This window comes from Mustelus asterias, chromosome 8, assembly GCF_964213995.1.
Source record: "Mustelus asterias chromosome 8, sMusAst1.hap1.1, whole genome shotgun sequence".
In the NCBI taxonomy this organism is placed as follows: Eukaryota; Metazoa; Chordata; class Chondrichthyes; order Carcharhiniformes; family Triakidae; genus Mustelus; species Mustelus asterias.
In genome coordinates this window covers 38585459-38599856 of record NC_135808.1, presented here as the reverse complement: position 1 = coordinate 38599856, position 14398 = coordinate 38585459, and the positions used below count along the sequence as shown (strand labels likewise).

The 14398-nt window shown below is 45.1% G+C and overlaps 1 protein-coding gene and 1 non-coding gene across 2 annotated transcripts in view; one reads left to right on the top strand and one right to left on the bottom strand.

Moving 5' to 3' along the window:
- The window catches only part of LOC144497101 (uncharacterized), a 99902-nt gene that overhangs the window by 53107 nt on the left and 32397 nt on the right, over window positions 1–14398 (top strand). The window lies entirely within an intron of this gene.
- On the bottom strand, window positions 4126–4199 carry trnan-guu (transfer RNA asparagine (anticodon GUU)). Its single transcript has one exon. It is a non-coding gene; the product is annotated as a tRNA-Asn (tRNA).

Below are 14398 nucleotides of genomic sequence, written 5' to 3'. Positions count from 1 at the left end.
TACAGAAACTCAGCACACATGGAGCAGTTGAACCAGGAGCACTCCTCGTCACAATGGATGTCTCGACATTCTACATCAGCATCCCCCACGACGACGGCAACTGTCTCTGTACTCAACGCCGACAACTGCCAGTCTCCAGATGCAATTCTACAACTCCTCCACTTCATCCTGGACCACAACGACTTCACCTTCAATGACCAGTTCTTCATCCAGACACATGGAACAGCCATGGGGACCAAATTCGCACCTCAATATGCCAACATCTTCATGCACAGGTTCGAACAAGACCTCTTCACTGCACAGGACCTTCAACCGACGCTATACACTAGATACATTGATGACATTTCCTTCCTTTGGACATAGACATAGAGGTTAACAACATGGAAACAGGCCCTTCGACCCAACCTGTCCATGCCACCCCCTTTTTTTAACAACTAAGCTAGTCCCAATTACCTGCATTTGGCCCATATCCCTCTATAGCCATCTTACCCATGTCTAAAAGCTTTTTAAAAGACAAAATTGTACCTGCCTCTACTACTACCTCTGGCAGCATGTTCCAGACACTCACTACCTTCTGTGTGAAAAAATTGCCCCTCTGGACCCTTTTGTATCTCTCCCCTTAAACTTATGCCCTCTCGTTTTAGACTCCCCTACCTTTGGGAGAAGATATTGACTATCTAGCTGATGTATGCCCCTCATTATTTAACAGACCTCTATAAGATCACCCCTAAACCTCCTACGCTCCAGAGAAAAAAATCCCAGTCCATCCAGCCTCTCCTTATAACTCAAATCATCACTGAAACAACTCTATGATGACATCAACAAGTTCCATCCCACCATCAGACTCACCATGGACTACTCTCCGGAATTGGTTGCATTCTTGGACACGCGCATCTCCATCAAGGACGGTCACCTCAGCACCTCACTGTACCGCAAGCCCAAGGATAACCTCATGATGCTCCACTTCTCCAGCTTCCACCCTAAACACGTTAAAGAAGCCATCCCCTACGGACAAGCCCTCCGTATACACAGGATCTGCTCAGATGAGGAGGATCACAACAGACATCCACAGACGCTGAAAGATACCCTCATAAGAACAGGATATGGCGCTCGACTCATCGATCGACAGTTCTGACGCACCACAGCGAAAAACCGCACCAACCTCCTCAGAAGACAAACACGGGACACGGCGGACAGAGTACCCTTCGTCGTCCAGTATTTCCCTGGAGTGGAGAAGCTACGACATCTTCTCCGGAGCCTTCAACATGTCATCGATGAAGACGAACATCTCGCCAAGGCCATCCCCACACCCCCACTTCTTGCCTTCAAACTCCCGCAGAACCTCAAACAGACCATTGTCCGCAGCAAACTACCCAGCCTTCAGGAGAACAGTGACCACACAACCCTGCCACAGCAACCTCTGCAAGACATGCCGGATCATCGATACGGATGCCATCATCTCACGTGAGAACACCATCTACCAGGTACACGGTACATACTCTTGTGAGTCGGCCAACGTTGTCTACCTGATATGCTGCAGGAAAGGATGTCCCGAGGCATGGTACATTGGGGAGACCATGCAGACGCTATGACAACGGATGAATGAACACCACTCGACAATCACCAGGCAGGAGTGTTCTCTTCCTGTTGGGGAACACTTCAGCAGTCACGGGCATTCAGCCTCTGATCTTCGGGTAAGCGTTCTCCAAGGCGGCCTTCACGACACACGACAACGCAGAACCGCTGAGCAGAAACTGATAGCCAAGTTCTGCACACATGAGGACGGCCTCAACCAGGATCTTGGGTTCAGGTCACACTATCTGTAACCCCCACAACTTGCCTGGGCTTGCAAAATCTCACTAACTGTCCTGTCTGGAGACAATACACATCTCTTTAACCTGTGCTTAACCCTCTCTCCCCTCACATTGTCTGTACCTTTAAGACTTGATTACCTGTAAAGACTCGCATTCCAACCATTATCTTGTAAATTGAGTTTGTGTCTTTATATGCCCTGTTTGTGAACACAACTCCCACTCACCTGAAGAAGAAGTGACACTCCGAAAGCTTGTGCTACCAAATAAACCTGTTGGACTTTAACCTGGTGTTGTGAGACTTCTTACTGTGTTTACCCCAGTCCAATGCCGACATCTCCACATTATGTCCACAGACCCAGCAGAGATGGCGGCACAGTGGTAAACAATTGGGAGGGAACTGCCCTGGGAGTCCTGAACGTTGATTCCAGACCCCATGCAGTCTCATGGTTTCAGGTTAAAAATTGGCAAGGAAACCTCTTACTGGTTACCACGTACTATCCTCCTTCAGCTGATGAATCAGTACTCCTCCACATTGAACTACACTTGGAGGAAGCACTGAAAGTGGCAAGGTCACAAAATGGACTCTGGGTAGGAGATTTCAATGTCCACAACCAAGAGTGGCTCAGCAGCAGCACTACTGATCAAACTGGTCGGGTCCTAAAGGATATAACTGCTAGACTGGGTCTGCGGCAGGAGGTGAGGGAACCGACAAGAGGGAAAATCATACTTGACTTCATTCTTACCAATCTGCCGGCTGCAGATGCATCTGTCCATGACAGTATCGGTAAGAGTGACCACCGCACAGTCCTGGAGATGAAATCCCGCCTTCATGTTGAGAATACCCTCCATCGTGTTGTGTGGCACTATCAGGGTGCTAAATGGGATCAACTTCGAACAGATCTAGCAACTCAAGAATAGGTATCCATGAGGCTCTGTGGGCCATCAACAACAGCAGAACTGTACTCCAGCACAATCTGCAACCTCATGGCCCGACATATCCCCTGTCACAGAATTCCCACTCACCTGAAGAAGGGGCTTGGAGCTCCGAAAGCTTGTGTGGCTTTTGCTACCAAATAAACCTGTTGGACTTTAACCTGGTGTTGTTAAACTTCTTACTGTGTTTGACTAATACCATGGATAATGTTTGTACTCTGCTGTCTGGGAGGACTACTATCCTGAGTTTGGGGAGGTGAGTCTCTACAGACCTGAGTTCCCTCAGCCCATCATACTTTGATATAATAACAGCGTGATATGTTCACCTTACACTCTTCCAAGAATCATTTCTTGTTCCGAGAAAGATCTTGAGTCATTTTTAAATGTTTTGTTATTTGGTTGATTCAGTTTGCTGTAAGCTGAATATTATGTTGTTGTTTGTCTCCTAGTTTATTAATCTTCTGTATAGATTTATAACTCACAATGAATTTATTTTAACCTAGGCTATCTGATTTGTCAGTGTGGTGTGTTCCTACTCACTGAAACACTCAGGAGCCTACAGTAAGAGTCCTAGATAACAATACATTGGTCACTGTCACTGGGGCTGGTATACTTTCTCCATCCATGCGTTGAGAATTTCCAGTTCACAGGAAGCAGATTTTTTTCCGTTAGGAGGAAAGACTTGCATTTAGTTTTTTGATTTGATTTAAATTTATGATTGTCAGATGTATTAGCATACAGTGAAAAGTATTGTTTCTTGCACGGGAAACAGACAGAGCATACTGTTCATAGAGAAGGAAACGAGAGAGTGCAGAATGTAGTTTTACAGTCATTTTCACAAACTTGGTTCCTGAAAGCATTTGCAGCCAATGAAACGCTTTTTAAAGTGTGGTCACTGTTGTAATGAATGAAACATGGCAAGCTTCCACAAACAGCAATGTGATCATGACCAGATAATCTGTTTTTGTGATGTTGATTTCTGGATCCATGTTGACCAGGACATCAGGGATAACTCTCCTGCTCTTCTACCACATAGTGCCATGGGGATCTTTTACATTCATCTGAGAGGGTAGGCGGGAATTGATTTAACTCAGCTGAAAGATGTTGCGTCTGACAGTGCAGCACTCCCTCAGTGCTGCACTGGAGTGTCAGCCTCATTGCTCAAGTCTCTTTTGTGAGCCCACAATTTTCTGACTCAGAGACAAAAGTACTCACTAAGTCACAGCTGAAAGTCTAGAGCTCTAATCTGTATCTAACCCCTTACTTTACCTGTCTTGGGAGTGTTTGCTGAGGATAACCAAAGAACAAAGAAAATTACAGCATAGGAACAGGCTCTTCGGCCCTCCAGTCCTGCACCGACCATATTGTGAATGCTCGTCGTCCCTGGGTGGTATCAAACCACCATCCTTTCGGTTAACAGCCGAACGCACTAACCAATTGCGCCACAGAGACAACCAGTTTAACTAGTACATTCTTTTCGCAGTTAATTCAGGTATTGTCAAAATTCCATCAGATTACATTAGATTCAGTCTCCTGGTGGATCATATCCATTAAGATGAATTGTAATCATGTTCTGGTATTTTTTGATGTCCCAAGAGTGGTCAGAATTCCTCAATGAAGCTTCAGGAACACAAATCTCTGAAGGTGGTGGAACTTGCATGAGAATTTTCTTTTCTTTAAAAAAGCTTAAAGTATTCTTGGCTTTCAAAACTGAGATGTGAAGAATGAAAGCAGATAAATTCTGCTAGGATCTTTATAAATCCCAACGGTTAGTTCCCAGCAGGAATACTCTGTCCAATTCTACATCAGTTATGTGGAGAGAATCACATACTGATCCAGTTCACAATCAGGCCATTGAGCCCATTGTGTCTATGGTAGCTCTTTGGAAATACTTTCCATCCCTCTGCCCTTTCTCCATTGAAATGCAAGTTTCTTTCTCTTTTCAGGTATTTATCCAGGTCCCTAATACACCTTTACATTGAATCTGCTCCCAATATCCTTTCAGACACTACAGGTGGAATTTTACCGGCACATCTGCCCGAAGTTCGTACGATCATATCTGAGGCCAACGGAGAATGCCATTCTCCGAGCCTCGCCCGCCCCCAGAATTGGGGTGGGCATGCCGGTAAAATTCAAGCCTACATTTCAGATCAGAACTCACTGCATAAAATAAAGAAATCTCCTCATGATACCTCCGCTCCATGTGTTAATCACTTTAAATTTATCTTCTCTGGTTACTCATCTGTCTTGATGTGGAGATGCCGGCGTTGGACTGGGGTGAACACGGTAAGAAGTCTCACAACACCAGGTTAAAGTCCAACAGGTTTATTTGGTAGCAAATACCAAAAGCTTTCGGAGCGCTGCTCCTTCGTCAGATGGAGTGGAAATGCACCTGTCTGCCAGTGAAAAGGCATTCTCCTCAATTACTCTATCTTCATCATTTTGCACAACTCTATTAAATTTCCTCTTAACCTTGCAAGAGGTGCACACTCCTGTCTACTCTTACTGTCAGTTCTTGACTTTAGGAATTTATAAAAGAATAAATTTACATAGACACAGGCTGTTAGGCTCAACCACAAACATTTTATTGACAGAGAAAGCACTCTTAATTCCTAATACAAGAGTTTTAAACTAGTGTAACAATGCCACACTAGAAACAATGACTTGTTAATGAAAACCACAGTAAAAACCCCATGTTTCTGCCCAAATCTCAACTGAATTGCCCCTCAGGATTCAATTGTTACCCTTAAACTATCCTTAAACCTCAGGCCCACTATCCTTCGGATCTGGCTGATACAACTCCCCACATGGTTGGGTAGGAGCTTTAGGTCCGTGAATTGAGTTCCTGACTCTCTGTGACTGCATTGAAAGACTAAACTGTCTTTTTATTACAGAACTTGATCAAATGGGCGGCACGGTAGCACAGTGGTTAGCACTGCTGCTTCACAGCTCCAGGGTCCCGGGTTCGATTCCCGGCTCGGGTCACTGTCTGTGTGGAGTTTGCACATTCTCCTCGTGTTTGCGTGGGTTTCCTCCGGGTGCTCCGGTTTCCTCCCACAGTCCAAAGATATGCAGGTTAGGTTGATTGGCCAGGTTAAAATTGCCCCTGAGATGCGTAGGTTAGAGGGATTAGCGGGTAAATATGTGGGGGTAGGGCCTGGGTGGGATTGTGGTCGGTGCAGACTCGATGGGCCGAATGGCCTCCTTCTGCACTGTAGGGTTTCTATGATTCTATGATTCTATGAAATATATCAAAACATATTCCTGGAGGCATCGTGTTTAAACAGTCAGTGCAAAACACCTTTTTAGCTTCTTTAACCTGGTTCCTGTCTTGGCCCAGACAAATCCTTTCATCACAATGTTGTTTCCAAGTTCAAAACAATGAATCCCATTCAGGTGTGATGTCTCTGGCTCCCAGGTTGAAATGTCTGTGATAAAGCCCATTTCTCCTTCGGTGTTATTTGTGTAATGGCTATTGTCTGTGGCCATCAGCTCTGATGGTCTCCCAGTTTCTTGAATTGGATTGTCTGATGGCCACTGTTTTGTGTCTTTGAGATGATAATATCCTGGTGTCTTGGTTTCTGTATCAACACGTTTTGAAGATTAACCCCTTACAGTACAATTGAGGTTTGGCCTGTTTGGAGTATTTATGTCCATGAAGCTTTAGGGGTTATATATTTAATAATGGTTTAGTTGGGGAGGATTTGGATCCTGCCACCTTCGCTGTGCCAGGAAAAACAACACTAACTTCACCAGGCTCTCCTCAGAACTGAATCCCCTCATCCTTTCTAAGTGTGGTGCCCAAAAATTGGAGACAGTGATCTCACTGTGTCGACTCATGTTTCTGCCAGATGGTTTGACCAATCAGATGGAGCTTCATGGTGTCGCCATTGACATACTTGTCCCGCTCCAACTGGGGGATCAGATCATTGATTGTGGCATTCCCTGAGTGGGGGACCTCAAGGGTCTTCACGTCGCAAACAAACCACTGACCATTGACACACCTGTAAAGTAACACACTCATCTTGTGAGAGTGGTTCTGGTCAGCTGGTTCACAAGCACGCAGCCAAACAGTTAGAGCTGCAAAGTTATCCTCATGCACAACCTGATCATAATATCCATATGTGTAGTTATAATTCTGCTGCGTTGTAATCCTTTGACCTTTAGGATGATAGGTGACATTCCAGTCAGTCTTTAAGTGGAAGTGTCTTGTGGATAGAGATGTACTTAGAGCAGTTTTATTCATTGTGTTATATCCCGAGATGTCCCAAGGTTGGCTGTAAATTTTGGAAGTGTAAATCCTCATGGTGAAAGGACTGGCACTGATGTCATTGCGTTGGCCAAGGGTTTCTGTTGACAAAATGTGAGCTTGGTAAACGAGCAGGCTCTCCCGGAGTAGGTAGGACATGATGTCCTTGGGTAGACTTCCTGGTGCCAGTAGGTCAAACAGCTTCTCGGGAGGCATCATTGGGTATCTGACATGTGCCAACATTTCTTCAGTGTGGCTGGGATGCAGGGAGAGCCAACTCACCAGGGCTTGGAAAAGGACCACTTCATCTTCCACCACCATGTCGGATTTTTGGAGGAGATCACAGAGTTGGTGGGGCTCCAACAATGTCCAGTCTGGGGACTTGATCACAGTGCCGATGTTCCAGGTTATAAACCTGAGGCATTCGTCTTCCAGTTGGCCAAGGCCTATCAGCTTGGCATATCTGTGCCAAGTGATGGCATGGTTACAAGTGCCTGGGGAGGCCACATTAACCAACATGAACTTCTGACTGCTTTCTCTCAACTCCTGGATGTTGTACTTTTCGGACAGAATGTGAAAAGGAAGCACGTTCTCGGTGCTGAGTGTGATAGTCCCGCTATAGAGGTACCTCAAGAAGTCCTGAAAGTGGGATAGACAGTTCTCTTCCTCAGTGAGATGGACATTGTTGCCTTTAGAATCAGACCAACGCTTGGTGTCCAACATGGACTTGAAGACATCACTGTGCGCTGCTAAGATGAACCTGTGGGCTTTGAGAGTGAGCTTCCTGTTCACCACCAGCTGGACGTCACTCAGCTCCTCTTTGTTGAAGAGGGTGGAGAAAGTCGCCATGAATTTATTCTGGTGATCCAGGGTCTCTGAGACATCCATGGCATCTATCACCTGGAGGTGAAGGGAGAAGGATGTAATAACTTACATCAGATAGATCTCTCTCTCTCTCTCTCTATGTCACTATCTCTATTACCTCCCTCCCTTTCTTCCTCACTCTCTTTATTTCTCTGTCTGTCCATGTCTCTTTTATTTTTACATCTCTCTCATCCCCAACTCTTCCACTCTCTCCCTCTCTCCGCAGCTCTGTCCATTTTCTGTGTGTCTGACCTTCTCTCTCTCCCTCTCTCCCATTTCTCTCCTTTTTTCCAACCACCGTGGCCCCCCCCCTCCCCCTCCCTGTTGCCTCTCTCTCAATCTGTAGGTTTTTGTCTTTCTCTCTCTCTATCTCTCCTCTTTCTGTACCAATGTCTTTGTGTGTATGTGAATGTATATTTTTATTAATTAATTCTTGAACCAATATATTTCCAAGTCAGGATGGTGAGTTGGAGGGGAACTTCCAAGCGCTGGTGGTGTTCCCATGTGTCTGCTGTCCTGTCATAGAATCATAGAAACCCTACAGTGCAGAAAGAGGCCATTCGGCCCATCGAGTCTGCACCGACCACAATCCCACCCAGGACTTACCCCCTTATCCTTACATATTTACCCACTAATCCCTCTAACCTACGCAGGGAGTGTGCTGAGATGCGGAGGTTAGAGGGATTAGTGGGTAAAATATGTAGGGATATGGGGGTAGGGCCTGGGTGGGATTGTGGTCGGTGCAGAACCGATGGGCCGAATGGCCTCTTTCTGTACTGTAGGGTTTCTATGATTCTATCTATGGACACTAAGGGACAATTTTAGCATGGCCAATCAACCTAACCTGCACATCTTTGGACTGTGGGAGGAAACCGGAGCACCCGGAGGAAACCCACACACACGACGAGAACGTGCAAACTCCACACAGACAGTGACCCAAGCCGGGAGTCAAACCCAGGTCCCTGGAACTGTGAAGCAGCAGTGCTAACCACTGTGCTACCGTTCCGCCCTGTCCTTCGAGATGGTAGCAGTTATGGGTTCAAAAGTTGTTTGTGAAGGAATCTTCATGAATTTCTGCAGTGCATCTTTGTATGTGGTACACACTGCTGCCATTGTGTATTTCTGTTTCCCTCTCTCCCTTCCTCTCTCTCTTCATCTCTCCCTGCGTCTCATCTCCTCTTTATCATTTTCTTCATTGAATCATAGAATCCCTGCAGTACAGAAGGAGGCCATTCGGCTCATCGAGTCTGTATCAACCACAATCCCACCCAGCACTATCCCCGTAACCCTACACTATTAATCCCCCTGACATTACGGTCAATCTAACATGGCCAATCAACCTAACCCGCACATGGGAGGAAACCGGAGCACCCGGAGGAAATCCACGCAGACATGAGGAGAATGTGCAAACTCCACACAGACAGTGACCCAAGGCCAGAATTGAACCCGGGTCCCTGGGACTGTGAGGCAGCAGTGCTAACCATTGTGCCGCCCCTTCAGTATCTCACTCTCTCGCCCTCTACCATCTATTCCCCTCAGGAAGATTTGTATTTATTTGGAAAGAAACAAGAACTCACCAGTGATTCAAACTTTTCAATGAACTGGCAAATGGTGAAAGTTCTATACAGCGACAGGCAGGAAGTGTTTATTTTGTTACTTCCAGTTTCATTTCCTGACTCTGGTGCAATTATTTATAAATGAGAACAGCATCAACCCCAGCCCCTGACACAAAAATGCTTAACCCTTAATAGCTAACATTTATACAGCAGCCTTAACTGGATAAATATCACGTTACAAGAAGCATCAGAGAAAAAGGCCAAAATATTGATCTTATTGGCACCAAGATATTGAATGTGATATTAAGAGAGGTGACTAATGTTTTGACCAATGAGATACACTTAACATCCATTTCAAACTCATCACCATCTCGTTTAATTTTTTTCAAAATTGATTCTTAAGATGTGGGTGTCGCTGACTATACCAACAGTTCCAGGATTTTGAACCGGCGACAGTGAAGGAATGGCAATATATTTCCAAATCAGGATGGTAGGGGTGGTATGGTGGCACAGTGATTAGCACTGCTGCCTCACAGCACCAGGGACCCGGGTTCAATTCCCTGCTGAAATCACTGTTTGTGTGGAGTCTGCACGTTTTTCTCTGGGTGCTCTAGTTTTCTCCCAGTCGGAAAGGCATACTGGTTAGATGCATTGGCCATGCTAAATTGTCCCTCAGTATAGCCGAACAGGCGTCGGAGTATGGTAACTAAGGGATTTTCACAGTAACTTCATTGTAGTGTTAATGTAAGCCCACTTGTGACAATAATGAATAAATAAATGAGGGGAACTTGCAGGTGATGGTGTTCCTAGGCAAGGAAGCTTGTTTAATCTGTGCAGGACTGTTCGACCAAATGAAGCAAAATAATAACCAAACCAAGAATTCCTTCCTGTGGAGGTTGCACAGAAATGGAGCTGGTGATCATCACTACGGAAGGTGTGGAGAAGCTTAAACTTTCAGATAATAATTGTCGATATCAGTGGTTGATACAAACAAAAAGTGTCCAAAGTTAAAATGGATGCAGCATTAGTCATTATAACTGAGTTGGAGGAGCTGCTCTCAGTACCCTGGCTGTCTCCAAAAGAAACTTGATGTCTGTATCGATATGCGCGATCTTCTTGGAGATCCTCTCCATTTGGAACCGGCAAAAGGCCAATCATTTCTATCGGTACTGGAGAACACATCGATGATTCTGAACCATTCAAATCACAGCCCTATATTCACAAACTTCTTGGTATGGCCAATATTAAAGGGTTAATGGAGCCAGTGAAATGGCAGAGATCGGATGACAAAGATTGAATGGATCAACTTAAATATAAACTATTCACACTCCTGAGATCTTTATGGACTGCTTAAAACATGATGGAGACGGGGCCTACCAGCCAGATAATGATTTTCATCCCTGTTTTTGGAATTGATTTGAAGGGGAAAGAAAATGAAGGAGAACCAATGGCGAAGTTACTGACCAGAATGGACAGTCTGAATGACCAAGAACTGGACAGTAAAAATGGGGACTAAACAATCGACAGCTAGGAAGAATCCAATGAGTGACTCGAGAATTGGGTATTACAGCCAGAATCACCCAGTTAACAAATGATTCTGGTTACAGACAACACAGCACCAATAAAAAGCCAGGGCCTACTTGAAACATCCTGCAGAGAAACCTGGTTAAAATACGTTTCTTAAAAGCACAGTATCGTCACAGTACACAGAGCAGTCTGATCACTCAGCCACACTCACTCCATACTCCTTATTTCCAAGTAGATGAGATTAAAACTGGGAAGGGTCAAAGCTCTTTCCAGATGTGGTGGCATTCCCAAACATCAAGTCAGCCCATCTGAGACGTTCAAACTCCTCCCGCAGATGGGGAAAATGGTAGATTGGTTTATCTGTATGACCACCGGCTATTGTTCTCATCCTGTGATCCTCACGTTCTTCCCAGTTTGGATGTTGTCCTATTCCAGATGTTAAAACTTGAGGACATTCCCACTCAATGAACAAGGCCAACAATGTGGGATTTGGAACATTTTTTTCCTGTTCAGGGTTTAGGCTTCATCTCCAGATTGTAAACTGGAAAAATATTTCCCTGAAAGGTGCTGTTTGTATGAATTGGATTCTCCTCCTGATTGTTCAATGTTTTCATTCCCAAATCTCATCTACTTGGAAATAAGGAGTATAAAGTGAGTGTGACTGAGTGATCAGACTGCTCTGTGTACTGTGACGATACTGTGCCCTTAAGAAAAGCATTTTAACCAGGTTTCTTTGCAGGATTTTTCAAGTAGGCCCAGGCTTTTTATTGGTGCTGTGTTGTCTGTAACTAGAATCGTTTATTGCTGCTGAGGCAGTATAAATTACGTAATGTTTATCTTTAATCTGGACTATTGCAGGGTTCTATTGCTTTTAGTGTCCCTTAGGATTACAGAGTGGAGCTAGATTGAGTTTGATTGACAGGTCATGTCATGTGGCGAAGGACAGCTATGCTTCAGAGAAAAGATCAGTTTCATTTCTCTGTTGCTGCCAAAAGCTGTTAGAAGAAAGCAGTGTCTTTCTGTCTCTCTTTCTGTCTCGCCAGAGGCTTTTTGAAAGTTCCAGGACTGGGAAGAATCAGAGAATTGATCCAGCATTCAAAGGCCCAATTCACACAAGTGTTAAAAAGCTGTAAATCCAGCATCACATCAGCATCCTTATTTCAGTGCCAAGGGGGAAGAAGAGTGTATGTCTGTGGGATGGTTTTTAATTTGGAATAACAGAGGTAGCTAGCTGTTAGGAGTTGTACTGTGTCATGTTTAAATTTTGTAATTGGTAAAAGTTATGCTAATTCTTTTTGTTATATTCTAACTATGTTCTTAAATAAACTTTGTTCAATAAGAGCTTCCTAGTGGGTTACTTGAATCATACCTGGACTGAAACACCTTATGCTCACCAATGCCACAATCAAATGATAAACTTAGGGTCTAGGCTAACTTTATAAAAAACCTTGGAGTTCCTAGCCTGGGTCTTAACAGTACTATCTGATCACAGCGATGTCTCAGGGCTGCTTTCCCACATCATCCAAGAGACATTGGACCTGATGGGAGCACATTCCAAGTGTGGTCAGGGTGTCTGTCACTGCAAAACTCACCCTGTTCTTGGTCTCACTCTGCTGCTACATAGAGATAAAACACAAAATTGTGAAATCTCCCACCCCACTTGCAGGGAAATTCAAATGCTGTCACCCAGATTTGAATCACGACACTCCTCCTGCTGCTCACTGCCTCCCCCACTTCCATCCACCCCTGTTTGGATTGATGGGTCAGCCTCTTTCTCTTCTCTTTGTTGAATATCTGCTCGGTGCAGCACGGTGGCACAGTGGTTAGCACAGCTGCCTCACAGCGCCAGGGACCTGGGTTCAATTCGGGCCTTGGGTCACTGTCTGTGTGGAGTTTGCACTTCTCTCTGTGTTGGCGTGAGTTTCCTCCGGGTTCTCCGATTTCCTCCTACAGTCCAAAGATGTGCAGGTTAGATTGATTGGCCATGCTAAATTGACCCTAATGTCAGGGGATTAGCAGGGGTTACGGGAATATGACCTGGGCGGGGTGGTGGTTGGTGCAGACTCGATGGGCTGAATGGCCTCCTTCTGCACTGTAGAAATTCTATGATTTCAGTCACTCAGATCCTACAGCCTAAGCTCCAGCTCAGTGTCCAAGATCCGGCTGGACACCTCCTCTCCATTCCTGTGGTTGCTGAATCCTCAGGAATTCAGACATTCTAACCTCTGCCAGGGTCAGATGTTGCCCAGATGCTGCAGATGTTGCCCAGATGCTGCAGATGTCAGCAATCACCTGACAGGAAACCCTGAACCTCATGGAAATCCTTCCTTTGACAGATCCGCCCGCCCTCTCTGATTGGTTGACAGAATCAGTATGAAGATGCAGTGCCAGAGTCAAAGAGCCAAGAGTGAAACCCCCAACTGAGGTTCATGAGCTGTCAGTGTCCCCCCCGCCCCCACTGTGTCCAACAGGATGAGATTTCCCCTACTGCTTCTCCCTGATACCTGAACCATGGAATTGATTGTAGTGACTTTGATGAGACCTACAATGTGGACCTCTTAGAATACAAGTTCCCCGATTAGGCAGTAATAGCTTGCCCAATAAGGAAGTCCTACATGTGTATATAATATAGTGTCAGGGTTACTGGCATTCCGGGTTTATACTCTGTATGAGGAAGCACCTGTCGGAATATTGCTGATCATATAAGGAAACGTAAGTTTGGTGAAGAGACCCCGGCCTCAGAGGAGTTATTTCATTGAGATTCCTGCTCTCACATTTAGTTAGACTGCAGAATACAACACTCAGGACAATCAGCTGCTCTATAACCACAGCACAGAAAGAGGCCCTTTGGCCCATCATGTCTGTGCCAACCATTAAGTATCTATTTTAATCCCATTTTCCAGCACTTGTGTCTGGCCTTTTAAGTGATTCGGTCTCTTCTATCCGTGCCTGCTCTCTGAAAGAGGAATGGAACAAAAAAGAAGCAGAGGTTTTATCTGGAGGAGGTGTGAATGGCAGATTGATGAAGAACTGATTTCAGCAAAGAAAAAGAAGTGAAAAACCAGACCGAGGAGTGGGAGGTCACAGTGAGAGACAGGTCATCATTTAAAATCTCCACCTTGCCTCTATCCATTAGTTGGTTCATGTTCCTGTTATGCTAATGAACAATCTTGGGAATTGATCCTGTCCTAAAAAACTGTCTCTCCAACATTTACTGCCCTTACTGTACCTTTAAGACTTGATTACCTGTAAAGACTCGTATTCCAACCATTATTTTGTAAATTGAGTTTGTGTCTTTATATGCCCTGTTTGTGAACAGAACTTCCACTCACCTAATGAAGGGGCAGCGCTCCGAAAGCTAGTGGCTTGTGCTACCAAATAAACCTGTTGGACTTTAACCTGGTGTTGTGAGACTTCTTACTCTCTCTCACAAACAGCCACACACATCTTTCTCA